This window comes from Astyanax mexicanus, chromosome 18, assembly GCF_023375975.1.
Source record: "Astyanax mexicanus isolate ESR-SI-001 chromosome 18, AstMex3_surface, whole genome shotgun sequence".
Classification (NCBI taxonomy): Eukaryota; Metazoa; Chordata; class Actinopteri; order Characiformes; family Acestrorhamphidae; genus Astyanax; species Astyanax mexicanus.
In genome coordinates, this window is record NC_064425.1 from 34,704,333 (window position 1) to 34,731,418 (window position 27,086).

A 27,086-nucleotide genomic window follows, 5' to 3' on the forward strand; every position below is an offset into this window, starting at 1 on the left:
CACGCGCTGTCCCGGGGCTGACGCCTTAGTAGACGTGGTATGTACAGTTGTTACAGTACACAGAGCTAAATGCCTAACGTTACCTGTTATTGTCTCAACTAAAACTGATACGTTTTGTGTCCTAGCGCTTGTAGATTCAGAGAATAGTCTCTTTGCCAAAGCCGAGAAATGTGAATTCCGCCTGCAACGGGTCACATTTCTCGGCTACTTTATCAGCTCTAACGGTGTTATTATGGATGATGCGAAAGTTTCAGCCGTCACTAGCTGGCCAGTACCTCAGACTATTAAAGATCTCCAGCGATTTCTTGGTTTCGCTAATTTTTATAGACGGTTTATCCGTAATTTCAGTAGCATTGCCACCCCTCTTACTGCTCTTACTAAGGGCACTGCTAAACAGCTCAGATGGTCTCCCGAAGCCGAACGCGCTTTCAGCAATCCTAAAGCAGCCTTCACCTCCGCTCCCATACTCAAGCACCCTAAACCCGAGTTACCCTTTATAGTGGAGGTCGATGCCTCCGAGTCTGGTGTAGGTGCAGTCCTCTCTCAGCGTACTGGGTCGCCACCCAAATTATATCCTATAGCCTTCTTCTCGCGCAAACTCTCTCCTGCGGAGCGTAACTATGGGATAGGGTATAGGGAACTCCTTGCTGTCAAACTAGCCCTTGAAGAGTGGCGTCACTGGCTGGAAGGGTCCGCCCATCCGTTTACTGTGCTCACAGATCACAAAAATTTGGAGTATCTCCGCACCGCTAAACGGCTTAACCCTCGACAAGCTCGTTGGTCGTTATTTTTCTCCCAGTTTAACGTCTCAATCTCGTTCCGTCCAGGGAATCGTAACACTAAGGCCGATGCGCTCTCTAGAGTCTACTGGGCTTCAGACAGCGCATCTCACTCAGCTGAAACTGAGCGCATTCTTCCTCCCTCTGTGCAGATCGCAGCCATTCAATGGGAGTTAGATGAACAAATTCGTAGCAGTAATTCTGATCAACCTAGTCCGGAGGATTGTCCTCACGATAAAACTTTCGTTCCAGTTCAATTTCGTGATAGGTTAATCACATGGGCTCACTCCGCATTGACTTCTGGCCATCCTGGTGTAACTCGCACTTTACAGCTCCTCTCAGCGCGCTATTGGTGGGAAACCATGCGCGCTGACGTACATACTTTCGTTACCTCCTGCTCCGTCTGTGCGCAATGCAAAACACCCAAAACTCTTCCAGTCGGTAAGCTGCTCCCACTTCCTGTACCCGAACGACCCTGGTCGCATGTAGCTGTTGATTTTGTTACCGACTTACCTGTATCTGATGGTTACACTACTGTTCTTACTATTGTAGATCGTTTTTCTAGAGGAGTTAAGTTTATTCCTTTCCCTGCTTTACCCACTGCTCTGCAGACTGCTCAGGCTATCTACACAGCAAAATCTGTAGTGTGAAATTGTGTTACTTTTCCAGTGTAAATTATTTTGTGTTGACGGGTGTTAATTTTGGTGTTGTTTGAACACCAGCAGTGTTGAAAAAGCTCTGGGGGCGGTGCTCCATAAACGAGTTGACTGCCTACACTTTTTCCTGAGTTATTCCTACATCCGGTTTTATCGCGCCCATTTTCTCGGAGGCCTGTGTGGCAGGTGGAAGACCTATCTGCAAGTTCGAAAGGTAGGAACCTAATTTATTTACTTATACATGCCATCAATCGCGATATAAAACTGTATTAACGTTAAGTGACCGTAAACAAGTTGAAATTGTTGGTAGATACTAGTTTTTATTCGTGTTTAGCTTCAAATGCTAGCGTTAGGTAAGTTAGCTAACTAACTAGCTAGCTAGCCTGGAGCTAGCGAATATTAACAGTAATCCGTGAGGCACAGTCTGTGATGTCTTTCCCTCTTTTTGTCTTTCGTCTGATAATTCTCATAATATATATATAATATTTTTGCTTTAAATTCAGAATGTGGTGACTTTATGAGTGAACAAATGAGGCAGAAAAAGCGAGGCTGGAGTTATTAGCTAGCTAGTAAGCTAACGTTAGCTGTTCTATGTTAACTAGCTACCCAGCTTAGTTCTGGAACTTTCTGCTTAACTCTGTGGAGAACATAACTGGAGGCAGTAGGTAAGTTACCTGAGTTATGTGACTGCGGCACCATTTTAAGGTGATATTAGCTTGCATCATGCTGTAGGATGTAGGGTGGCCAGGCATCTTTAATAAATTGGTGTTTTGTTTTTAAAAAGGGCCTTAATTTGTCTTGTATTCTTCTCCCAAGTGTCTTAAAATACCACAAGAAGCTTAGATAACTACTACATTATTTTTTTTTTGCGTTTCGTATTTCGAAATTTCCACGTTGTATTCAGTTAAGTTTAATATACGACAGACGAAACTAAGCGGAACCATTTGCACCGGTCGTGCCTCTGAGGGGAGCTAATTGCAGGTGCGTGTATTAGCTCAATGCTTGCTCTGAGCACGCGGCGACGGTGTTGTGCCGAATTTAGCACCCCCGCCCAGAAGAAGCAGCCCCTGGAGAGGCTGCAGGTAAATAGTTTATTTTTTTATAATTTCTTACGAGTCAGCGTATCTTAGAACAGTATCTTGGGTATTTACATTTTCTAAGTAAAGATAAAGCCAACAAGATGTGCGTTCGCGTTTTCGAGAGGGGGTATTATTCCTGTCGAGCTGTTGAATTCGGCACAACACCAGCATACCCTCCTTATAAGCTCCTTAAAAACACGAAAAATATGATATTTAATGTCTGTTTATGAATACTTATAGGTTTAATATAGACACCCAATATGCAATTTTAAAGCTTAGAATTTCTGCTTTTCAGTTATCTAGCCTATTTAGCTGTATCTCCTTTCAGAAAGTAAACGTTTAGGGCGAAATATGCCTAGTTTATGAAAGTTATGAAATATTATTTTCATATTTGCGTTTTTCGTACGTCCATATTTGATCGAATGCGGCCATTCGAACCGTCTGCCCCTCCGGATTACGGAACTGTGCTCCTTTTTACTGTAGGATGTACGGTTCTTAAATTAGAGCAAAAATAGTGTGTTACACTGTTTTAGAGTTTAAATCTGCTTGTGTTTCGCTTTGTGTTTACCACAGGACACTCGAGACACACACCAAACCCCCTCGAGCGCTTCCCCCACACTCTTACCTTCAAAATGCCTCCAAACTTAAGAAAATCCATCAATCCAGTCACCAGTAATTCTCACATATATCCTGCTTGAAATAATTTGAGGTAGAAAAAAATATCAACTTTAAGGCTTTATTAAAAACGGATTATTGGTCGCTCCACGAATCCACGCATATCTAATGAATCAGCAGACCCTCACAGACAAGACGGTATGCAAATGAGCTCTGTCAGGTGCCGAGTTCTGCCAGCTGAAAGGGAGGGTGGGGGCTGCTCGGCCACAGAGCTCTGACTCTCAGAGTTCCCACTCGGCAGAAAGAGCTGTGTTAAAGAGACAGTGCGGATTTATGTTTGTATATGAGTAGACAACACAAAAACAGCCTTATTACTGCAAAACGAGTTGCCAAAACACTTTATCCATATAAATATTTCATTTTATATGTCTGAAAATAAAAATAATAAAATAGAAAATCTGAAAAGCGCCTAAAATGTTCCTGTTTCTTACCATATTTTGGTGATTACATGTTCAATTGAATAATTGAATAAAAGTGTCTTAAATCAATTGTGTAAAGGCTTCTAAGTAATATTAATTCATAGATTTGACTCTGAATTAATTAATATTAGAGTGATAAGCCTTGAGTATGCAATTTCAGGCGGAAAGTGGTAAAAATAGGCTTGGAGCTTAAGAGGTTAACGTTAACTACATCCTTAAACTCATAATTGAGGAGGTAATATGGGGGCATTTGTTTATGGTCGTCCAGTTAGGATAATGAGGTTGCAGTTTATTAGAGATGATTTTGCATACATAAGTTTAATAGTGAAATGTGTAACTATAGACTGACAGGTTTTGTGTACTTTTGCCATTTTATTATTGTGAAAGTTGTCTTAATTTTGTCTAAGTGGTATTAAAGTCTTAAAATCTGTAATTTAGCTTTTCCATGCTGCAGATACCCGTATAAGAGAAATGCATGACACAGTAATGTTTTTACAACAGCTATTTCAGTCAGATTGAGTAAATCCATGATTTGAAATTGGTTAATCTGCATAAAAATGTAAATTTAATCGTAAGTGAAATGCAATATTGGTACATGTTTATTTTATTGGAAAGTAGTCTTAAAACATATTTTTTTTAAAGTAATATCCAGTAGACAGCGGATTATTTAGCAGATTGTGACGTTATAAGGTTATAGGTCTAATTGTTAGCTAAGGAGCACAAGCAATTTATTGTAATTGTGAACTTGTTGTGGGGGTATAAGCAGAGCCCAAAATTGTTTGGCTGAAAAACATTTGGCTAAAAGTTAGATTTTCTCTGTTGTGTGTAGGTTCTGAGACATGCCATTATGTTGCTGAAGGTGAGATACCATGGTACCAAGAAGTATATCTGATTGCCCTCTGATTTCACCTATTTGGATTTTATCAGTGAAGGTAAGTAGCCTGTGTAACACAAGGTTTCAATTATTGCAAAATTTCCTGTGTCTAGTTTTGTTTTTCCTGTTTAGTTTCGTCTAGGAATGTCATCAATAACTAGGCCTTTCATAAATATTACATTATTGAATTATTTTACAATAAATAGACATAACTTCAATAATATTTGATAATTTTGGCATCGTCTATTGTGTTTGTTCAGAAATATATCTGAACAGTATTTTTGACAGTTGCACAAAGACCAATGCTTCAGTAACTGACTACATACACACAGTATGGACTGAAGCAGGTAAAAAAAAAAAAATATTTCACACTAATAATAATTAAAATTTAGTTTATGCTATTATCATTGTTAGTAGCATTTAATTCTCTAAATCACAATTGATAATGGCACTGCCAGCGTTACAAGAAGACATGAAGCCTCTTTCTAGGGGTGTGATGAGACGCTCATCTCACAAAACGAGACACAATATTGGGTTCACGAGACAACATTAGATTTACACTATAATATATTAATTTCAAAATCGAAATATATGGTTAAAATTATTTTATTTGACTGAAACTCCCAAAATGCAAACCTGCAGGGGAATTTTGTAAGTAATCATCTTGTACTGGATGTCAATCAATTGGTTCTCTGATTATAAATCATGTATGATTAACCATATACACTAAATAGATAACATTATGCAAGTACTGCAGTCGGTTTTACCATAAACCCAAAACTTCTCACTTCAGACCTTAGAACTACTGTCAGAATGCCAATAGTAGAAGTTATGTACAGAACTGCCAACCTATGACAGAAGGTGCACTCCTGTGTGTGTGTGTGTGTGTGTGTGTGTGTGTGTGTGTGATGGCTCACTCAAGTAGACCACCGCTGCTAGTACCCTGAACATAAGTCTCATGCCCCAAGATCTTGTCTCACCCCTACTGATTGCTGCAAGTTTATTTTAGTTTGAATGTATTTATATCTAAATTACAAAACATTGAAAATGTGAATTGAAGATGGGCTTGCTGTTTATTTTGACGATGTTCCGTTTCCGAATGTATTTATTTTTTTCCTTTGGAACTTTGGCTTTATATTTTAAACTTCCAATTCATAGGATGGGCCATTTTGTGACTGGAGCTTTCACTGTTCAAATTGCATTGGTTTGTCTGTATACTTATGTTTAGTTTTGAACCTGCTCTTGTTGTTCTTCCTATAGTCAAAAACAAGTTTGGGATTCCCAGTGCATCCGAACTGTACATTTTTGATGAAAGTAACACAGCCGTGGAGGAAGACATCCTTCTTGAACTGATGGAGGCCAATCCTGACTTATGTCTGACAGTATGTGACGGCGAGTCTGATGAAGGTAGGCTTTGTTACAAATTCCATTGTTGTCAGTGTAATTAGCAAAAGACAGATCATCCATTAAACATAAGTTCGCAAATTAATATTTGGTTGTAAATGTTCCATTCTTGCTATACAAGGCCACAGCTTGCTCGGTCAATGTTGAGTATATATATTTTTTTAAATAATCACTGTTAAAAAAATGATCTGTTACGGGTGGAATTCATGCATGTCCACTAATTAATTTTGCAAACGGTTCCCATTAGTGGTGGAAAAAACAATTTCTCTGCAAGGGCAAAAATATGCCACGTAGTGCCCATTCTAAAGCATAAAATGCTGTATTTCGAAATGCAAGGGGCAAACGAAGGTTTGCTATTCAACAAAGGTTAGTATTTGTAATTGTTTTACTACACCTGAAGTCCATTTTACACCGGAGTTCTGTTTTAAGCAGCAGACCAAGAGTATGGGTAATTAGCAGAACTAACCCTATGGTGTTCATGTTCTGTTTTTCAGTCATGCTGCAGCATTGATGAACATCTGCGAGGAAGAGAGGGCAAACAACCTTACATCCTTGCTGTTGGCCGGGCTCAGAAGAGGGTCGACACATTCTACATCGTTGTGGACAAGCAGCTGATCCCCTGCCAAGCCACCAGATCCTTGGGTGCCTTTGATGAGCTCTTCAAGTCTCACTATGTGTTCAATGTTTCTTATGATGGTTCCCTGGTCCATTTCTACACATTTGTGCAGACAACAGTCTACAGCATTGACATCACAACAACAAACGAGTCTCCAAGAGTTCGTGAGTTTCGGGCAAAGCTTTTCAACTAGGTTAAATGTTTAAATGTTTCATTTGTCAGGCTTATTCTACTAACTGGGTCAAAATCAGTGGGACAGAGTACAAAGTTGGACTGATCATTTGCAGTGAGATTGCAAACGAAATGCCTGTGTTTTGCAGAATACAGAAGGTTGTATTATTCAGAGGTATTATCTACTTCCTAGTGGACAACCTGGTGGTTGACCATTTCAGTGAGCATTTTCATGCCTACAAAGTATTTGAAAGTGATGAGAAAGATGTGATCAAAGCAGACAGTCTTGTTTATTATAAGCCCTTCGATATACAAAGTGCCTATGGTGAAGATGAAAGCCTATATATTGTACCCCTGTTTTCTTTGTAACTGTGCTCATGTTTAAGTTAAGGTGCTTGGACAATTTTGAGTAAAGATTTTAAAATGATTTGCTTGTTTTTTTTCTTTCTTCTATACTATTGTGCTTTGTGAGTCAACAAATAGTAATATGTGTAAACAGATGGTAAAGAGATTTGCTGCATGTTAGTGTTAGTACTGATGTTCTGTGGCCTTGCAGATAAGTAAAAGAATTCAGATTTTGTAAAAACATTCAAGATGGTATTGCACAGCTTTAATATAGAGGTAAACACAATTTCAAATTTTGTAAAACTACTACAAAACAAAGGAAATAATTTAGTTTAGTGTCAGAAATGCACATAAGTGTCAGAATTCAACTTTGTTAATGGAAATAAGTTAAGTGTGAAAACACACCCATTCAAGTGTAGTGGATTAAACAGAGGATTTCTTCATTAACTAAATTAATTAATTAATTAAATTAACACTAAGTGATTCTTTTTCACGTTTAGTGTTAATTTCTGACACTCACAGTGTTGTTTTACGACACTCCAATGGAGTGTCGTAAAACATTGGAGTGTCGTAAAAGAACACTGTGAGTGTCAGAAATTAACACTAAAAGTGAAAAAGATTAACACAATTTAGTGTTAAAAATACACATTGGAGTGTCGTAAAACAATTTAGTGTTAAAAATACACATTGGAGTGTCGTAAAACAACACTGTGAGTGTCAGAAATTAACACTATGAATGGGGTTAAAATTTAACACTATTCAAAGTGTAACTTTAACTCTGAACCGGTGAGAACTATATAAACACTGCAATAGTGTTAAATTTAACACTATGGGAGTTAATTTAACACTGACGATTTTGCTGTGTACGCTCATGTTTTTAGACACTTTGGTATACCAGAAGATATTTTATCTGATCGAGGTCCACAGTTTACTTCCTGTGTTTGGTCAGCATTTTTTGAACACTTAGGAGTTCATGTCAGTCTCACCTCAGGTTTCCACCCAGAATGTAATGGTCAATGTGAGAGGGTTAATCAAGAATTAGGGAAATTCCTCCGCACGTACTGCCACAAACACCCCACTGACTGGTCGCAATATCTCATCTGGACTGAAATTGCACAAAACTCCTTGGTTAACACCACCTCTGGTCTCACCCCCTTTCAGTGTGCTCTGGGTTTTCAGCCTCCTCTAGCCCCTTGGACAGCAGTGTCCACTGACGTTCCGGCTGTGGATGAATGGATGAAGCGCAGTGAGCAGGTGTGGGAGGAGACACATCGTAGGGTGTCCGAGGTGTTGCTGAGGTACGAGGAACGAGCTGACAGACACCGTGGTGACAACCCCAACTACCAACCTGGTGATCGGGTGTGGCTTTCAACCCGGGACTTTAGGTTTGAGGGTAGTTGCAGGAAACTTCTACCGAAGTTCATTGGTCCTCTTGTCTCAAGTTAATGAAGTGACATACAAAGTTGAGCTACCTCCCCAATACCGTGTTAACAATACTTTTCATGTGTCTCTCCTCAAGCCTATGGTCCCGGGTCCACTTGCTGACGCTGCACCGGCTGATGTGCCACCCGCGGCAGTGGAGGGGGAGGACTCGTCCACGTATGCTATCCGGGAGGTGCTGGACTCACGCAGGCGTGGGGGTATTCTCCAATACCTCATTGACTGGGAGGGGTATGGTCCGGAGGAGCGCAGTTGGGTGGCTACCAAGGACGTGTTGGACCCTGCGTTACTCGCAGAGTTTCATACCCGTAACCCTGGTAAGCCTGCCCCTAGGCCCCGTGGATGTCCCAAGCGCTCCCCGGCCAGCTCTGCTCCAGTTCATCGGGTCGCCCGCTCCAGGGGACCCCGCCTGTCCTGTCATGTCTGGTGCTGAAAGCACACCTGTGTTCCCCTCACTCAGATCTACCTGCAATTTCCAAGCTTCCAACTACAATACCCAGAACGCACCTCACCATGACATCACACACACTCCCGATCACGTGGTACACCGCATGACACCTCCAGGAAGTCCTGAGTATTGATTACCCCTCAGTATAAATAGACCACGCTCACTCCTCACCGAGTAATTGTATTGGTTCTACCCTGCATTACAAAGCGTTTCCATTGCCCTATTGTTATTTTCCGTGTAAGATCCTTTTCCGTGTTTTTCCGACTTTAATTTTTGCCTTGCCCGTGTATTGGATATTTTGTGCATGACCTGGACTGTTACTCATTTGGATTTTTGCCTTCTCTGTGATACTCCCTGCTCGTCTATGAACTCTGGACTGTCTCCCGTTTATGGTATGGTTTCCCTGCTCAATGTTTCTTTGGTATTGACCTGGCTTGTTTTGACCCTGCTGAATCTTTTAATAAAAGATTTTTAGCGTATCTGCACAAGTCTCCTCCTTGTCTGGCCCTGACAAAGAGTTACTTTAACTCTGTTATAGAGTGTATTCGATGGTCATATACACTTAAAATGAGTTGATATTAACTCTCAGGGAGTTTATCCCAAAAACAGTATTTGCTGTGAGGTTAATACATTTCTTAAGGCTAATCAAATGAATGCGATTCGCTTTCAGACCATCTTCTGACAGCATAATGGTAATGGTCCAGCTAAAAACAGAAAAAAAAACCCACAAACACCTCATTTAACATCATAAACCAGAGCTTGATACTTTCTGCAAACAAACAGCAATATTAAATTATTTACGTCCCAATGCAGGAAGACTGTTTAAAGAAAGAAAAGTCTCCTTGAAGGAGCCTCCCCTCTCCAGCAAAGATTGAAAATGTGAGCCCATGTGACACAGCAGTGGAGACATTTTAAAATTTCTTTGTACCCGAATTGCAGCCGGAACAGAATCTCAAAAAAAAAAATCCAGAATTTTCTCTAAAGACCAATAACATAAAACATATATAGAACATAAAAAGTATAACTTTAGACAACATGTTAGTGTGAATGACAAACCATACTTACCGTATTTTGGGTTCTTGCCTTTGACAAAAGAGTCTCTCCGAGACTCCCTGACAGGTGACTGGGACCTGGGCAGCTTCCTGCACAACCCTCGGGGGTTACAGCACGGCTCTTCATTGTCGTCGTCGTTCTCCTCAGCAGATGGGGTGGGCTGGGATGATGAGTAGGGGGTCCCAGGAACCCCCAAGTCCTCCTGGAAACCAATGTTCAACACCATGTCCATTGGAACCTAAAGCTTGGAGGCCCTGAGCTCCGCCAGCTTGCCCAAAACATAACACCTCCTTGGACTTGACAGGTAAGTGTCCAGTATTGCCCTTAAAAACTGAAAAATAACAAAAGTACATTTTATCTACATAGTATATTTTTCAGTGCATTTAAATCAAATAGGTAGAATGATATTCTGGTTCTAAAAAAACAAATAAACTTACATCGATGTCCATGTGGACCTCAGCATGGTGTCGGTCCAGCCGCTTTACCATTTTGTCTCATCCTGGAACTCTGACTCTAAACAAAAAAAATGAATTAGTATTATGACTGTTTTTAACATGTTTTTATGAAAATTATACATCATTACAAAACAATTAGATAGTTATTCACTTTCGCTAGCCAATTGCAGGATCAACATTTTCTCTGTTGAGTTGGCAACATTGTGAAATCAGACAATGTGCTGTGATAAATTGGCTTAGGTTACCCTACACACAGGTCAGGTTTGGCATCTGCCAGACATTGTAAGGAAAAAATAATAATTTAAATAAAAATTAAGAAATCTGACGTTAAGGTAAATATCACTAAAAAAAATCATCAGATTACCAAAGCATCATCACAGAGACATCCAAATGGGACTCACTATCCACTAGCTATCATGTTTAATTTTCACTTATTCTCTCTATTAATAATTTCACATAAACACACGGAAATCGTCAAACACCTACAGCCATCTGAACATCTGAAACTACACTCCACAAGCAATTTTCTGCCCATTTACCTTAGAACAGGAATCGGAATTGTGGGAAAAGTACGGAAATATTATTAAACTGTATGTAAACTGAGCCTACTGCAATTTTGCAGTACAAAAATCTATTTAAAATTGAATAAAATAAATTAAAAAAAAAACAGAAAAAATAGTACAGTTGGGGCTTGTTATTACTAAAATGTCTATGATGAACTAAATGTTTTTTTGAGGATTTTGGACACACTGTAAGGCTGACCAACACCAAACCTGTCATGGTGGATCACCTCGACGAGCCACACCAAATGACAGTTTTGGGTTCTGACCCTTTCCATACCAAAAACACACATAGAACTATCTAATTAATATAATATTTTAGGCAGAAACATTTGATGTCATTTGATGTGTCTCACCCTACCCAATAAGTAGGTGTACATTTCAAGTAGATCAGACATATAGTTAAGCTGCAAAGCCCTAAAAAACATTTTTGTAATCACAGACTCTTATGTAATAAAAGTCTTAACCAAGGTGGATTTTGGCATAAAAGTGTGTCTAGATGACCTGAACACATAGGTATAGGTTTGGTGAAAGTTGGAACTTGTTTATAAGAAAAAAAAGTGTAATGTAATTACAACATTACAACATGTCAAGGCCTATCTTTACCATAGAAAAATGTATTTAAAGCCTGGACAGGAGTGGGCGGGAACTCCAAACCCCTAATTAAAGTGGTAGTAGAACGTGAGTGTGAGTTGTGGCCCCTGATGAAGGGTCTGGGATGATTTTTTTTTTAAGTTAGGACATAATATTACATAAGTGGCCCGTTATTACAAAAGCATCATATTGACAACTTTAAGTGACCAAAATCGGACACACACACCGACTGAACGAGTGGCAAACGTGTGCGAAGGTCCCTGCAACCTACCCTTCTATTTTCGCAATAAAACAAATATTTAAAAACAGAGGCCCGTTAGATTTTCTCAAAGTACTATTATTGTACTTTTGATCACCGCACGGGTCCGAAACTTTGTCCGAAACCCCCCCATCCAGGGAGTGGGGACTCCAGGTAGAGTTCCAGACACCTAAATGAAGCGGGAGTTACGTGAGCGTGAGTCATGGCCGCCAAATGAAGAATCTGGAGTAAAATTTTTGGGAGGCTAGGGCAAATTATTACACAAGTGGCCAATATTACCAAGGCGTCCTCAAGCTCACAATCACACAATTATCTGGTACAAAACCTGAAGAATACCCCTTCTTTCTCAGAATGAAAAATCTTGACCACATATATGACTTAAGACTAAAGCCTTACAACTCTGCTCTGAAAATCTGTCAATGACATGCCTCCTGTCCTCATGTAAGCCTACCCTAGGCCGTTCTGAACGTGTTGCTTTGTGTTTAGGGACAGATATTACAAAAGCGTCTGTGATTACCTAAAGGGTTTTTGTAAGTCTTCGGACACACGGTGAGTCTGACCGACACCAAACTTGACCTGGTGGGTCAGCTCGACGAGCCGCACCAAATGACCAAACAGTTTTGGGGTTTAAGCCTTCGAATCCTAGAAAAAACGCATGTCCTTATCTCATGAATGCAACATTTTAGGTAGAATTTCAGTACGTCATTAGATGCGTCTCCCCCTTCCCAACACGTAGGTTTTATGTAGATCCGACCTATACTTTGGCTACAAATGCTGAAAAACCCTCTTCGTAATATGAGACCCTTATGTAATAAAAACGCTAACACATCCCAATTTTGACAGAAACGTCCTACAAACTCCAAAATAGTGTCAAACGACCCGCCTACCCCTCCCCAACATGTACATGTACATTAGAGGTAGATCAGACCTATAGTTAGGCTAAAAACTCCACAAAACCCTATTGGTAATAAGAGACGCATATGTAATATATACCCTAACACAACTTAAAATGTTCAATTCTGCCACATAGAACACACAGTTGTATGTTTGGTCAAGATTGGACTTTTAATTTGACTAAAAACATGAGTTAGGGAAAAATTAGTCGTATATTACACAGACGTCATGGTCATAATGTTGGACAGAGTATGCACCACAAAAGTACTTTACTTTACTCATATTCGTGATTGTACTTATGCTTACTTGACTAAGAAAGAGTCGTTTTTTTAAACATAAACATGTTTATTGAAAAGCATGTACATTATACCTATATTTCAAAACATAATTATGAAAGACAAACACAACAAGTCAAATATGCACTTATGCATACAATCTCAATGATTAATAACAATAACAAGAGCAACAACAAGTAAAAACAAGTCCAATTACTTCAATGTTTAAAAACTATATACAAAAAAATTAAACCCTTCAATAAAAGCAGAAAACAAAACACACTGCTTATAGAAGTTGAACATATTTTATAAAACTATTTACAAAGACATAAGAAAAAGAACTAAAAAGTAGCCGGCGACATGATCTCCGTTGTAAGGATCTTGGTCAAGCCTGTGACGGATCACGTCCAGACGGCGCAGGTTGACCCTTGGCGACAATCAGCTGTTAAGAAGAGGCACTTGGTCCGTAGAGACCCTTACTGAATGGCCTAAATAGGAGTGGCCAGGGGAGGGATCCTGGCCAATAACGTGGTACTTGGACTGCATGAATCAAATAAATTGAACATTACACAACATTAATATAAGTATACTAGTAATGTAAAACATTAAACAAGCATGAAAATAATGCACACTTACAGTAGAAATTAAAGGCTTCATAGGGGTCTGAAGAGCAAATGGATCCCTGGAGCGGGCCTGATTTGAGGCCCCATACTGCGCAGAACTTTGAATGGGTATCAACTCAGAAAAAGCCCCTGAAGCGTCTGACTTGTATCCCTCTTCTAGAAACTCCATTTCTGAGGAGGATGAGGAGGGTGAACTAACCACAAAAAGCCTCCTCCTTGACTTCATAACAGAGCTGGTGCTGGTGCTGGGGCCGAGCTGCTCCATGGACTCCGATGTGGATGGGCCAGGCTGCTCTATGGGCTTCGAAGTTGATGGGATGGTTGAGGGGAAGGATCATCCATCTCCTGCAGCTGGCGCACCTCTGCGGCCTCAATCGCGGAACTCTATGCCATGTAAAACTTTGAGGCAACAGCCTCAGAATAGCACAGAATGTGTATCCATTGGCGCTTTCTGGGGCTGATGTCCTTGTTCTGAGTAAAAACAAAACAAACAAACAAAAAGAGTAAACATAACAAAACAGATCAATAAAAAATAAACATTGATACAATATCATAATGATAATTTAAAATGAACACACCATATACTTATGGAGGTTCTAAGATTTTTAAATGTGAATTTTCCATCGAACCATATCCTCGTCCATTCGTTAGAAGCCTCTTGCAAGGCCCCTCAGCCCTGTTAAAAAAGAAATAGGGCGATTCACTGCCAGGAAGCCCCTCGCGGATGTCCAGGAGGCTTCCTCAGTTATGGACAGCTGGGCATAGACGAAAGTGCTGGCCGACTTATGACTCTGCACCTAAAAATTAAGAACAAAAAAGAAAATACGTTGCAAATAATCATTGTTAACCAATCAAGAATCTGTTTACCTATGATCATGAACACTCATCTCTATGATGCCCTTTGAGTTCTCAAAATCAGCCTCCTGGACCTCTGACACCCGCATGTTCTGAAGGACCCCGCGGCGGTGCCCCGAAAAAGAAATAAAATAACCTGCAAGCAGGCCAAAGACCTGATCCAAAGTGTCCCATTTGGGTTTGGCCTCTAGTCTTCCTGAGGAAAAAAAACTAACAAAAAAAAAAAACAATCACTCCTACTGTCTTATGACAATGATTATTCAAATTAATAATGGAAATATACTCAGTTTCTTGGGCAGCAGTTTTCGGACCTCTGCCCGGGATTCTCTCAGGTCCTTTTTAGACACAATGTTTTCTAAATAACAAAAGAACAATTAACATAGTGAATAACTCATAGCATCTCATAACATGTCTTCTGACGAGGTACTTACTTTGGAGCTCCTTCCTGACCTTCTGTCTGTGTGTCGTGACAGACATTGACAGGTCCTTGAGTCTGGCCTGAATCTCCAGCAGAAAACGTCTGAAGTCAAGACCACTCAATTTTGTTTCACTAATGGGCATCTGAGACAAATAACTGACAAACTTTTTCAAGTTTATCAAGTGTATGCGAATGGTTGTTGACTTCAGACCATCTTCTGCTAGCATTGTAGTCCAACTCAAAACAGAAAAAAACAAAACACAAACCCACCTCAGTTAACAACATCATGATCAAATACTTGATACTTTCTGCAAACAAAGAGCAATATTTAATTACTTACTTTCCAATGCAGGAGGACTGCTTAAGGAAACCAAATTCCCCCCTCAGCAGCTTCCCCTCTCCAGTAAAGATTAAAAAACGTCTCACGTGAGACACTACAGAGGCCACATTATCCTTTTTCTTGGCAGTAGGACTGCAGCCACTGCAGTAACTCGTGAATTTCTGGAGCATTTTCTCTGCAAAACAAAAATATAAAACATATACAGAACAAAAAAACAAGGGTAAGTTAAAAAAAAAACTGTAGAAAACATGTTAGTGTGTATGCGTAAACAAAACTGTACTTACCGTATTTTGGGTTGTCCCTCTTCCCGAAACTGTCCTTCCGAGAATACTTCTTTCTTGTCTTCATGGAAGGACTCCTTTTAAAAAGTTCAAAGAACTTGCCAAACTCCTGGTCTTTAATTATGCACTTAACATTTTTGCATACACCTTTACAGGTGAAGTTAGTAAAGTATATTTAAGTAATAGTTTAGTATAAAAAAGTATAGTTAAGTAATCTAACGTGGTCTTCTCCATGCCATCATGCAGAATCAGGTGCCTTATCTTACTATTTTCTTCAGGTCGTCCACAGACAATTTGTAAATGACTCGACACAAGTTCTATGCTGTACTAGTTAGTATATTTCACAGCCTGCTGCTGCTGTATTTCACCACATCCTGATTCACCCGGCCTCGCTCTGAGGTCTGTGTGGGTAAGGCCTGGATCTTCGATTGGTTTTAGGCAGCCTCTGTTGGTGTCTGCCATCTCCCGTCAGCGATCCTTCTCATGGTCTGCAGTGTGTCGGCACACGGGGGACACAGCGCTCATTACCTCCAGCCGGAGATCAACGGGCTCATTCACGCCGCACATGTTAATGACATGCGGGGCTAAATCGCTGACTGGACCAGAGTGCGCAGTGCGTGATAACGAGAAACTGCCGACGGAGAGATGGGAGAAGGTCCCCAGATCTTGTCTGGGATTCTCCGGGGGGACAGAGTGAACGGTATATGCTAATCCCGTTTGTAACTTCTCCACTCAGGGTGAGCAAAAGGGGGCTGATGGAATTATTCATGAGGTAATTAGAGGAATGCTTATTAATTCCTGATAAATTATTAACAAATTGCAGACACACACGGTACCACTGTTCTGTTTGTTTTGAAGCACCATGACTTCAGCTGCTTAGGCTGTTGAGCAATACCACACTACACTCTAGTGGTCTGGGGAAGTAATGCATTAGATTGCTTTTAATAACAGATTTAATAACAGTTGTTTATTAACAGTTTTCCGCTATAGGTTATTGAATCTGAGGTTAAATCTCAAAAAAATTACATCAAAGTCAGTTATTTTCATGTTTATGCACACTTGATGCAAGGTCCTTATGAATAAAACTGCTGGCACATTGTCTTTGTTGGAATTAAGTTTAGTCACAAACACAATGTTTGTTTGTTAATAATATTTTACATTGTGTCTCTTTGCCAATATAAGCAGCTAAACTTGCAGCATCCACTGATTCTCCGGTTCATATGGGATAAAATTGTTCTAGTGAAAAAGACTAATACATTGTAAATATGCAAATAAAATGCATAACTTACATTTGATTTTACACTATAAAGCCAACTCAGACATTTAATCATATAAGCTTGTGGTAATGCACAAATGAATTGCATCAGGTTTAAAACCCTGCAGAACTGCTCTGTAGACCCTATTTAACCTAAATAATCAAATTGAGCATGTGCAGTAATACAGCGTGGCTGGCCTTAAATAGGGTTCAACTATAATTTGTAAACTTTATGAAGTTATATAAATAAATTCTGTGGCTAAAGGTGCAATTCAGTGTTATTCGGCCTCTGAGTCTCTAAACTACTGTTATAAAACATTTTAACTCACTTTCTCAGATTAATCAGAACTGCTGTTAAAAAGGAATTGTGGGTAATAGAGCAGAGTCTGATTAATTATGGCCCTTTGTGAGGGGGACATGTTTTGGCAGTGTGATCTTTACCTCACACCTTTCTCACTGGCTCCTGGCACCACATTTTCAGTGTGTAGTTATTCCCCCCAGGCTGCCTACGTTCACTATGTGTTCACTGTGACATGTACTGGCCTATATGTTATTGGTGAGCCATCAGTGTTAAAATATGTGAGAACTGTGAGGCGGTACTGCCACCCTGTGGCTCAGAGTGGCATCCCATTAATTCCAGAATAAAATAGGCAATTGTAAAGAAGACAGATTAGTTAATATTTCAGTCAGTTATATCAGTGAATCCCTGTCTTAAGTAAAAGCAGGTCTTCAAACCTGGATCTTCAATTCAGTTTCCAGACCTGGATTTAGTTGTTAAGTAGACACAGTTCTGTAAGAAAATAAGAAACCGCTATAAATGAACATTGTTCTATTATTCTAAAAACGACAGAGAAATTCCAAACAAAAATGTAGCATTTATTTGGAGAAAATGAGAAATGGTCAAAATAATGAAAAAAGATGCCATGCTTTTAGACCTCAAATAATGCAAAGAAAAGGCTAGAAGGTATGGGGAGCACTTCTTTCCCCTCCCATGCATTGCGTCAGACCGACTTATGTATGTGCGCCATAGAAGCGTATGTTAAGTGTTTCCAGCTGTAAGATGTTTTCAGCCATAAAAGGTGGGACTTCAAGCCAGAGAGCTAAGGATCAGACCAGCGACAACTCTCTCACAAGCCAACCCGGGTGCTTATTATGATGCTGTTTTTTGTACTAACTATTATTTTCTGTAATAAATTTTCTTTTATACACATAACAGTATCAGCAAAGACTTATTTCATGCGTCTACATGACATCCCCGCTCAAGATACTACATTATAACTTACAGTAAGTCCTGCAATCCTAAATTAATAAAAAACTATTTGAAAATGAAATAGGTATTGGCTATGAAATAGGTACATTAGGGCAAGTTAAACATATATAGATTTTCTAAACCTTGACTACTTATCTATCTAAGCTAGCTAATTCTAAGTTAAGCTTACTGACTGTCACAGTCTGTGATTCATTAAGCACACAGTGGGCTTCAGAAATAATCTCATCACAGTTAACATTCTTAGCTCTGTTACCTTTCTTTTAGAAAAATCCCTGTATATCCATATATGTTTTAACATCAGCGCTGCAGGTTTTTGTCTCCAATTTGGCCTTCCATCCACACGATTTTTTTCCCAAAATCTCCACCCTGGAAGGCGTTTTTGAAAAGCTCCGTTTTTAGTGATCAAAAACACCTTCCTGGGTGGAGATTTTTTAAAACTCCGCTCACAGCGGAGCCGTGTGGATGGGGAAAACGGAGCTTTCTGAAATCGCTGACACAGTGTCACACAGGGAGTCTGTGCATGTCTGCTTTTTGTTTAGCATTAGCTTAGACATCAGGAGGGGACTCTTTTTGGCGCAACACCAGTGAACTCTGGCCGTATGTTTACAGCATATTTACACACAGCTGATCCAACTAATAAACTAACTGCCCTCTCTGACCCAACAGCGTGGAATTACCCAGAACAAGCTTAAGCGCTGTAACACGTTTTACCCAGTGTAGCTGAGACCAGTGATAATGGCATGTTTAACAGTATGAGCTTTAATTATACTGGTCCAACACGACCCTGGATATACTGACAGACCAGCTACACCAGCAAACTCAAAATACATAATTTACTGCTGCTGGAGCTCCTCATCTAGCCTGTTTACTCCCCAGCCTCTCTGGATTTTTACAACGGGTCAGTAATGTGGGTTATAGTGATTTATTCATAGATTCTGATGAAGTTTATTAAGCAGTGAAAAAATAAGATGTTTGGTATTTCTGGCTCGTTGTTTTAGGACATTAAGCCACGTTAAGACTCGTCCTTATAACAGGCTTCAGTGTTTTAGACTGTTCTTCAGTTAGCTGGGTTAGATTTGTGGTTTGGGGCAAGGGGGGCTTCCCTACTAGTCTACCGCGCTCCACAAAACCAGCAAGCTGATTGGCTGTTTCTCCTGAAAGGTGGAACTTTATCCTTGAACTGGCTCCGTGATTGGCGTTAAGAGATTTTCAATTCACACAGCACTCAGCGGCCTGTCTCCTCATTAATAATAAAGCTGAGCTTAGATGAACGATTCGGGGCTACTGGAAGCCCAGGCCAGGCGATGCCCCTGAACATTGCTAGCGCACAAGGAAGCAAATTTTCTTCCAGGATAACCTTGTATGTGGCTTGATTCATATGTACTTCACAAACACTAAACTGTCTAAAAGCTAAAAGCTTCCCTACATCATCACCAGATTTCACAGTGGTTGCAAGATACTATGTATGCCTCTCCAGGTCTCCGTCTAACCATTATATGATTAGGTGTTGGACAAAGCTGAAAATTAGACTCATCAGAGAAGATGACCTTACTCCAGTCCTCCAGTCCTCTATTGTTCAATCCTTATAGTTTTTTGCAAACTTCAGCCTGGCTCTCCTTTGCTTTCAGTTTCCTAGAAGATGGCTGGGGCTTCCTCTGTTTTTAAGCAGTATTGCCCTGTAGGCAGTGATGGTATAGTTACTTTGAAAAAGTAATCCGATTACTGATTACTGATTACTCCTTTAAAAAGTAACTTAGTTACTTTATGGATTACTTGATTTTAAAAGTAACTAAGTTACTGTACAAGTTACTTTATTAGTTACTTTCAGCAGCTGCAGACACCACCTCCCGCCGCGGCGCCACCTTAACATAAAAACTATAACCAGTTTTGCCAATACTCCCTTTATTGGAAAATGCATTTTTAACAGCAACAATGTATCTCTACACATTTAAAGTTTAACTATTTCCTGAAAAAATAAGTTTTTTTTATAAAAATAAAAGACAATTTCTCTTGAATTAACTTAACATAAATTATTTTTTTTATAAAAAATAAAATATGGTCTTTCTTGATTTCACTTAACATAAATACTTGTTTTTATAAAAAAGAAAAATAAAGAAAGTCTTTCTTGACCTGACATATTTAACACTGTAAATCTTAACATTGAACTTGTTGTTCTCTGCAGGGCAGCAAGGAGTGGTTTTATAAAACAGAACCGTGTATATGGTCTAGGCCAGGGATCACATATATGCGGACTGTGGTCCGGGTCCGGACCCAGACGTTGTCCAGTGCGGACCCAAACCAGTAAACTACTGAAAAGTATTTCATTTTGACAGCGTTCATTTAAAGCGTCAGAACTTTTCTTGTCTTTACGGTATACGCGCTCTGCGGCACAAAATCTTCAAACGCTCTCCTCTGCCAATCAGATCTGTGCAGTCCGCTGCCCTGGCTAGTGAATTGGGACACGGCCGGGAAAAATCGCCTTTATTAAGAGATAGGGAGCCCGAGAACTGGCGGAAAAATGAGAACAGGCGGAAACTAACGACACGCCGAGCGCGAGAGAGAGACAGGGGAGAGGGAGAGGATTGTAAAGGTGACGGGAAAGGGAGCGGTGTGTGTGTCTGTGTGTGGAGGAGATGAGGTGGAGAGAGAGAGAGGGAGTAACGCACAGTGACTTGGATAAGTAACTTTAATCTGATTACTGGATTGGAAAAAGTAACGCGTTAGTTGACTTGTTATTGAAAAAAAGGGTCAGTAACGCGTTACTAAGTAACGCGTTACTGACATTACTGCCTGTAGGGCTATTTTACCAAGCTGCACCTTTCTTTCAGTGGGCTTTCAGAGGAGTTTAAAGTCACCCGTTCCAGAGAGGTGTTAATGTACAGGGACTCCAGAGACACAAAATTCGCAGCAGCAAGGATCCTTGTGAGGACTGGGAGGAAGACGCAGGTGCAAGATGCCGTCACAAAGGCTGAGGCATGTCTGAGGAAACACCCTATCACCCATAGTTCTTCACTGATAATGTGTCCAAGTAGCACCAGTAGATAAATATTCTAAATTCTACATTTCCCCAGTCTTTTGGTCAGCCTTGTTCGGTTAGTAAAGTTAAGTTATGTGTTTTATAATAAAGAGTATTGATATTTACAGTGGTGTGAAGTCCAGTCTGAGAAATAGAACCACAAAAAATAATGGCCAGACTATTTTAGCGCTACCAATATATGGGAATCCCGAATTTAAAATGTCTTTATCTTGTTTATCTTGGTAAAGCTGAATAATGAAAGTACAATGCATGGAATTGACAAACCGAGAACTTCATTCAGATTACAGAAGGACTGGCAGTCTGGTAAGACTTAAGAATACTATAGAGTTTTTATAACAGTGTTAAATTTATATTGTACACCTAATTTATTTTCATGTATCCCCAGTCAACGGAAAATCAGCATGCTTGATTTTGAGGTAACATGACTGGGTGGTAATAGGCCTTTTAAATGTAAGTTAAAAAAAACTTAAAGTTTAATCAGATGGTTGGAAGTCTACACGTGTAACAATCGAAGTTTAAAGCAGAGTTACAGTAGCACTCTACTGACAACTGGTCTTTTAACTCTTTTAAGGAGTAAAAGTACATTTCTTAGTACACTTTTGCTATTGGCTACTGATATCATTTATTTAGATAATGGATGTGTACCCTAAACCCTCTCATCATTAGTGTGTAGTCTTGCCTACCAGAACTACCTCCTATTGTGTATTAAAGCAATTCCTTTGAGGAATCTTGTCAAATTAGAACTTCTTAGTCAGCAGTTATAAAATTGGCTATTAGGTTTGGCAACAAGCTATTTCATCATTACACAGAGATATTTATGCACCAATTACACAGCACAGCAAGACAATGATTATTCACATATATGACCTACATCACTGTGGCTAGACATTCAATCATCACATAAAATAATGCATACAAATCAAAGAAAGATAGGCTTGGTGGACAAGACTGCACATTGGGTTTGGAAAACATGCCCATTATGCAAACAAATTAAGCCAGGTGTCACACAAGACCAGACGGTTGGATCCACATGCAGATTTTATTAAATCCAAACTCAGAAACAACCAGGCAATCAAAACAGGCATGGGCAAATCCAAAAATCGAAGTCACAAATATAACAGAGCAGAGTCAGAATAACCAGAAAAAACAGAGATAACAAGAAAACGCTTTGAAATGCAGTAGAGATACTAATAAGACGTTGCACCACTGCTCAGGTGCGGGGTCCTTAAATAGTGTGAGCAATAAACTAGATAGAGAACAGGTGTGCAAGTTTAAACTGGGGAGAGAGCAACCTTCTGTGTCTGGGAGGTGAACTGCCAGGTGACATCACCCCCTCCTGACGGAATGGCTCCCGCCGACTCTCTGACTCTGTGCTGGGGGCGACCCCTGGGTCTGGGAGCTGGCCGATTGGGATAATCCCGATGAAAATCAGCAATCAAAGAAGGGTCAAGGATGTCACAGGCTAGAACCCATGACCATTCTTCTGGAAGTAACCCTCCCAGTCCACTAGATAGAAGAGTCAACCACCACGACGCTTGAAGTCCAACAGAGAATTCACACTATAGGTGGGAGCACCATCAATGTCTAGTGGAGGTGGAGGCTCAGTCACTGACCCTGAGTTCTTTAAAGAAGAAGAAACAGGTTTAAGGAGAGAGACATGGAAAGTAGGAGCAATACGATAATTTGCTGGCAGGGCCAGCTGATAAGACACAGAAGCGACCTGTTTGACAATTCTATAGGGGCCTATAAAGCGAGGACTTAACTTCTTTGAGGGAAGTTTCAGTTTAAGATTCTTAGTAGACAACCAGACTCTGTCCAATTTGGAGACTCAGAGCTGCCCTTCTTCTTCGATCAGCCTGAGTTTTCATCCGGCGAACAGCACGCTGGAGCCACACGTGGGCCTCCTCCCAGGTTTGTTGACTCCTCTCCTTCCATTCATTAACTGCAGGAATATCACTAGTTTCTGTGTCAAAAGGGAGAAATGGAGGTTGGTACTGCAAAACACACTGAAAAGGTGTTAGTCCGGTGGAGGAGCTGATCAGAGAATTTTGACTATATTCCGCCCAAGGGATGAAGGAGCTCCAATCCTGTTGATTGCGAGAGCAATACGAGCGTAAAAAATGTCCAATCTCCTGGTTTAGTCTTTCTACCTGGCCATTAGAATTTGGGTGATATCCTGAAGTGAGGCTTACATGAATGTTAAGTGCTTTATAAAAATCTTGCCATACTCGGGGGGTAAACTGTGGGCCCCTGTCAGATACAATGTCCACTGGTAATCCGTAAAATCTAAACACGTTTTCAAACAAAGCCTCTGCTGTTTCCCAAGCAGTGGGGAGTTTCTTGAGTAGGATTAGCAGGCATGATTTGGAATATCGGTCTATAATGACAAGAATGGTGGTGTAACCCTTAGAGGGAGGCAAGTCAGTGATAAAGTCTATACCTAAGTGTGACCATGGGCGACGTGGGATTTTTAATGGTACTAATAAACCTGCAGGAGGTGAACGGGGCATTTTACACTGAGCACAAATTAAACAGTTCTGTACATAATGTGCAACATCCTCCATGGAAGAGGACCACCAGTATTTGCGGTGTAGTAACTTAGCAGTGCGAAATATACCTGGATGACCAGAACTGGGGGTGGAATGTACCAAATTGAGAACACGATTGTGCAGGAAAGAGGGGACAAACGATTTCCCGGCTGGCCAGTTCTCTGGGCTGGGTTCATTGGCTAATTCAGCTGGATCTCGGTATCACTGTCCCAAATTACAGGGGTTACAACACAAGAGGGGGGCAGAATGGTCTAATGTTTGCTAATGATAGCCTGGTCAGAATTTGTGAACATGCGAGAGAGAGCATCTGCCTTAACATTTTTAAAGCCTGGACGATAGGTCACTGAAAAATAAAACGGTTAAAAAGCAATGACCAATGGGCCTGTCTAGAGTTCAATCGTTTGGCTGTTCTAATATACTCCAAATAACGATGATCTGTGAATTCCACGAATGGGTGTCTAGCTCCCTTTAGCCAGTGATGCCATTCTTCAAAGCCTCTCTGTTACCAATGTCGTAGTTCCTTTCTGCATCGCTAAGCTTACGGGAAAAGTATGCACAAGGATGCAACTTTGGTGGGGTTCCTGAGCGTTGCCACAGTACCTCACTCCTGTATCTATAGCATCAACTTCCACCTCAAATGGCAGCTCTGGATTAGGGTGTCTAAGAAAGGGGGCCGTGGTGAACTTGGATTAATGCTACAAATGGTGTTCTGCAGCTGTAGACCAATCAAGGGTTTTGCATTTACCCTAGAAAGGTGGTGAGAGGGGCGGCTTTGGAACTAAATACCCTAATGAAACGCCGATAAAAGTTGGCAAACCCCAAAAAACGCTGTACCTCTTTGACTGTCTTAAGATTAGGCCAAGGGTAAGGGTATTTAACTGCAATAGCATTAAGTCCTCTATAATTAATGAATGGGCGAAGGCCTCCCTGTCCTTTTTCTTAACAAAGAAGGAGCCTGAAGCACAGGGTAAAGTGGAGGGTCCAATGTGGCCCATAGCTAGAGCCTCGTCTATGTATGGCCTGGGTTTCTGGTTCTGAAAAGGGATACACCCTATTGTGTGGTGGTACGCTTCGAAATGCAGTAGAAATACTTATAAGACGTCACACCGCTGCTCAGGTGCGGCATCCTTAAATAGTGTGAGCAATAAACTAGACAGATGTGCAAGTTAAAACTGGGGATAGAGCGACCTTTTGTGTCTGGGAGGTGAACTGCCAGGGTCAATTGGACACCAGGGGCCAATAGAAAAGATGTACTTGTTTGGACTCTACAAAAAATGTTAAGTACACTTAATTTACCTTATTATCAAACCTTATATTTTTGTATATGTCAGTTGTGTGGGAAATATTAACATACAATATGGGGTAAAGTCTACCGAAATAAAGTGAATTCTGTTTAGAATACAGGGTGCACAATGTTTATTATTAATTCATGAATTTCCTGAAGTATGTTTTATTGCTAAAATTAGGTAACCACATGGTAACAAATTCTCCATGCAGTTGTTTACTCAGTTATTTTGTGTAAATGTTACACTATTAACTTCTGTTATATTAATTTACCCTATACAAAGTTTTTACAGTGATAGAGGCTCAGAGAGAGACAGATGAAGTCTACGTTAATTTAAAGTTAGTTTCAGAGAGAGTACTGTCTATTAAGACAGCATGGACTCCTATATATGTCAGGATTCATTGAATTTACTTAAATAATGTAAAGCACTTTGCTGCTTTAAACATTTTAAGCAATGTTAGCCTGATTTAATTAGACTTAAAAGATTTAGTTAGTTTAGTACTAATTTAGATAGTACTGAAATTATGTTTTACTAAATAAAAAACACTGTACTCAGTAGAGTTGAGGTAAGTTACTTTAACAGCATATAACATAAACACTAGCCTGTTATTTATAATGTATGAACTAGCCTAGGGGGAATCACTAAACAAAAGAAATAGAAACACAAAAAGCCACTACATACTAATGGTGAGTGCCAGAAACTGGGGGGCACACACCACAGGCAAATAGATGGCAACAGACGAAACCCTTTTATTGTTGGTTCAGCTCAAAGATCTGTAAGCAGCATTATGCATTTATGCATATACGGCCCATGGCACTGTAGCTTACCTTCTTAGATATGGACAATAGAGAAAAAACAATGGTAGACTGCATCGAAGGTTAATAAACATCCAAACAAATTTAAGTGGACCTGCAGATACATGCAGGTAAATGCAGGTGCTGTGTGGAAAATTAAATTCAATATTATAAAGAAAACTAAACAAGACCTTTAAGAAAGAACACAATCCATACAGTTGAACAGTTGAGTTGTGAATGTTTAAGTATGTTTTAAGGTTGTTTTGCTGCTTCTGGTATTGGATAACCTGACTATGCATGGTATCATACAATCTGAAGATGGTTGAGAACAGTTTATGGAATATGGCAGAACATTGGGTATCTCTTAGAGACATAGGCACCCCATTGAGCCTACTAATTTGATATATGAGTATCATGCAATTACCAAATTCAATCCAAATTAGCTCCCCAACTCTGGAATAACCTTTACGAATATGTTCAGGACTTTATTTCAGATTTTTTCCATTTTTCCTCCCAATTTTGGCTATCCAATTGTTGCTGTTGCTGATAAATCATTCCCTGAGCGGCTAGTGCGCTCTGAGGAAAGCAAAGCCACTAGGTTCTCATTCATCTGCTCTCCGACGCCTCGTTCTGCCAGGTGCCATCTTTGAGCGTGATGGGGAGAGAGTGCCATCTACCCACCCGGAGGAAGTAAAGTTAATTTTGCTCTCTCTGGGCGCTGGGAGCAGATGGTAGGGTTACATGAACAGGATTCGAACCTGCGACCTCTCTTTCCATTTAGATAAGGCTACAGATCTGGGAATTGTGGTAAACTGAAATACTGGTGCTGTTGTTCGTCCATTGCACATGGTCACTCAGGTTTGTGAATGGTGGAGTGGGTGGATGCCAGTGTTTCAGGGAGCCTCCATGTCTATGTTACCTTCTGGCTCTCTCCCTTTAGTTAGGCTGTTATATTCAGATCCACCAGAGTCATTAGCCACACTCTGATCATATTTTATATTTTCTGTTTTCCATAAATCCTGTCAAAACTAATTCCATTAGTTTATTATAATAATCTCCAAGGCATGTTTAACCTTGCACAAAATTATGCATCTTGTCCCTGTAGAAAACAAAATATGTAATATGTATTTCTGGCTTTATCCATTGTTAATATGAATTGGAGACTCGTGTCAGTGGTGTATTTATTAATGTGCAAAACATCAGTGTGATTTGTATTGATACAAATACAATTTGTATTGATACATTGATACATATTTGTAAAACAAGTTTCAGTAAAACACTGACAATTATAAAGAAACAGTCCTTGTAAATTTAATTTTAATTAAATTTAATTGGCCTCTAAAGGGCAGAATGGATGCAGATGACAAAAACTCCTTTACACT

At 40.1% G+C, this 27,086-nt stretch overlaps 1 long non-coding RNA gene across 1 annotated transcript; it reads left to right on the forward strand.

Moving 5' to 3' along the window:
• Positions 1–922: 922 nt before the first annotated feature.
• On the forward strand, positions 923–7,100 carry LOC111194745 (uncharacterized). Its single transcript, XR_002651208.2, has 4 exons — positions 923–1,649; positions 4,438–4,540; positions 5,743–5,889; positions 6,381–7,100. It is a non-coding gene; the product is annotated as an uncharacterized LOC111194745 (long non-coding RNA).
• Positions 7,101–27,086: the final 19,986 nt, after the last annotated feature.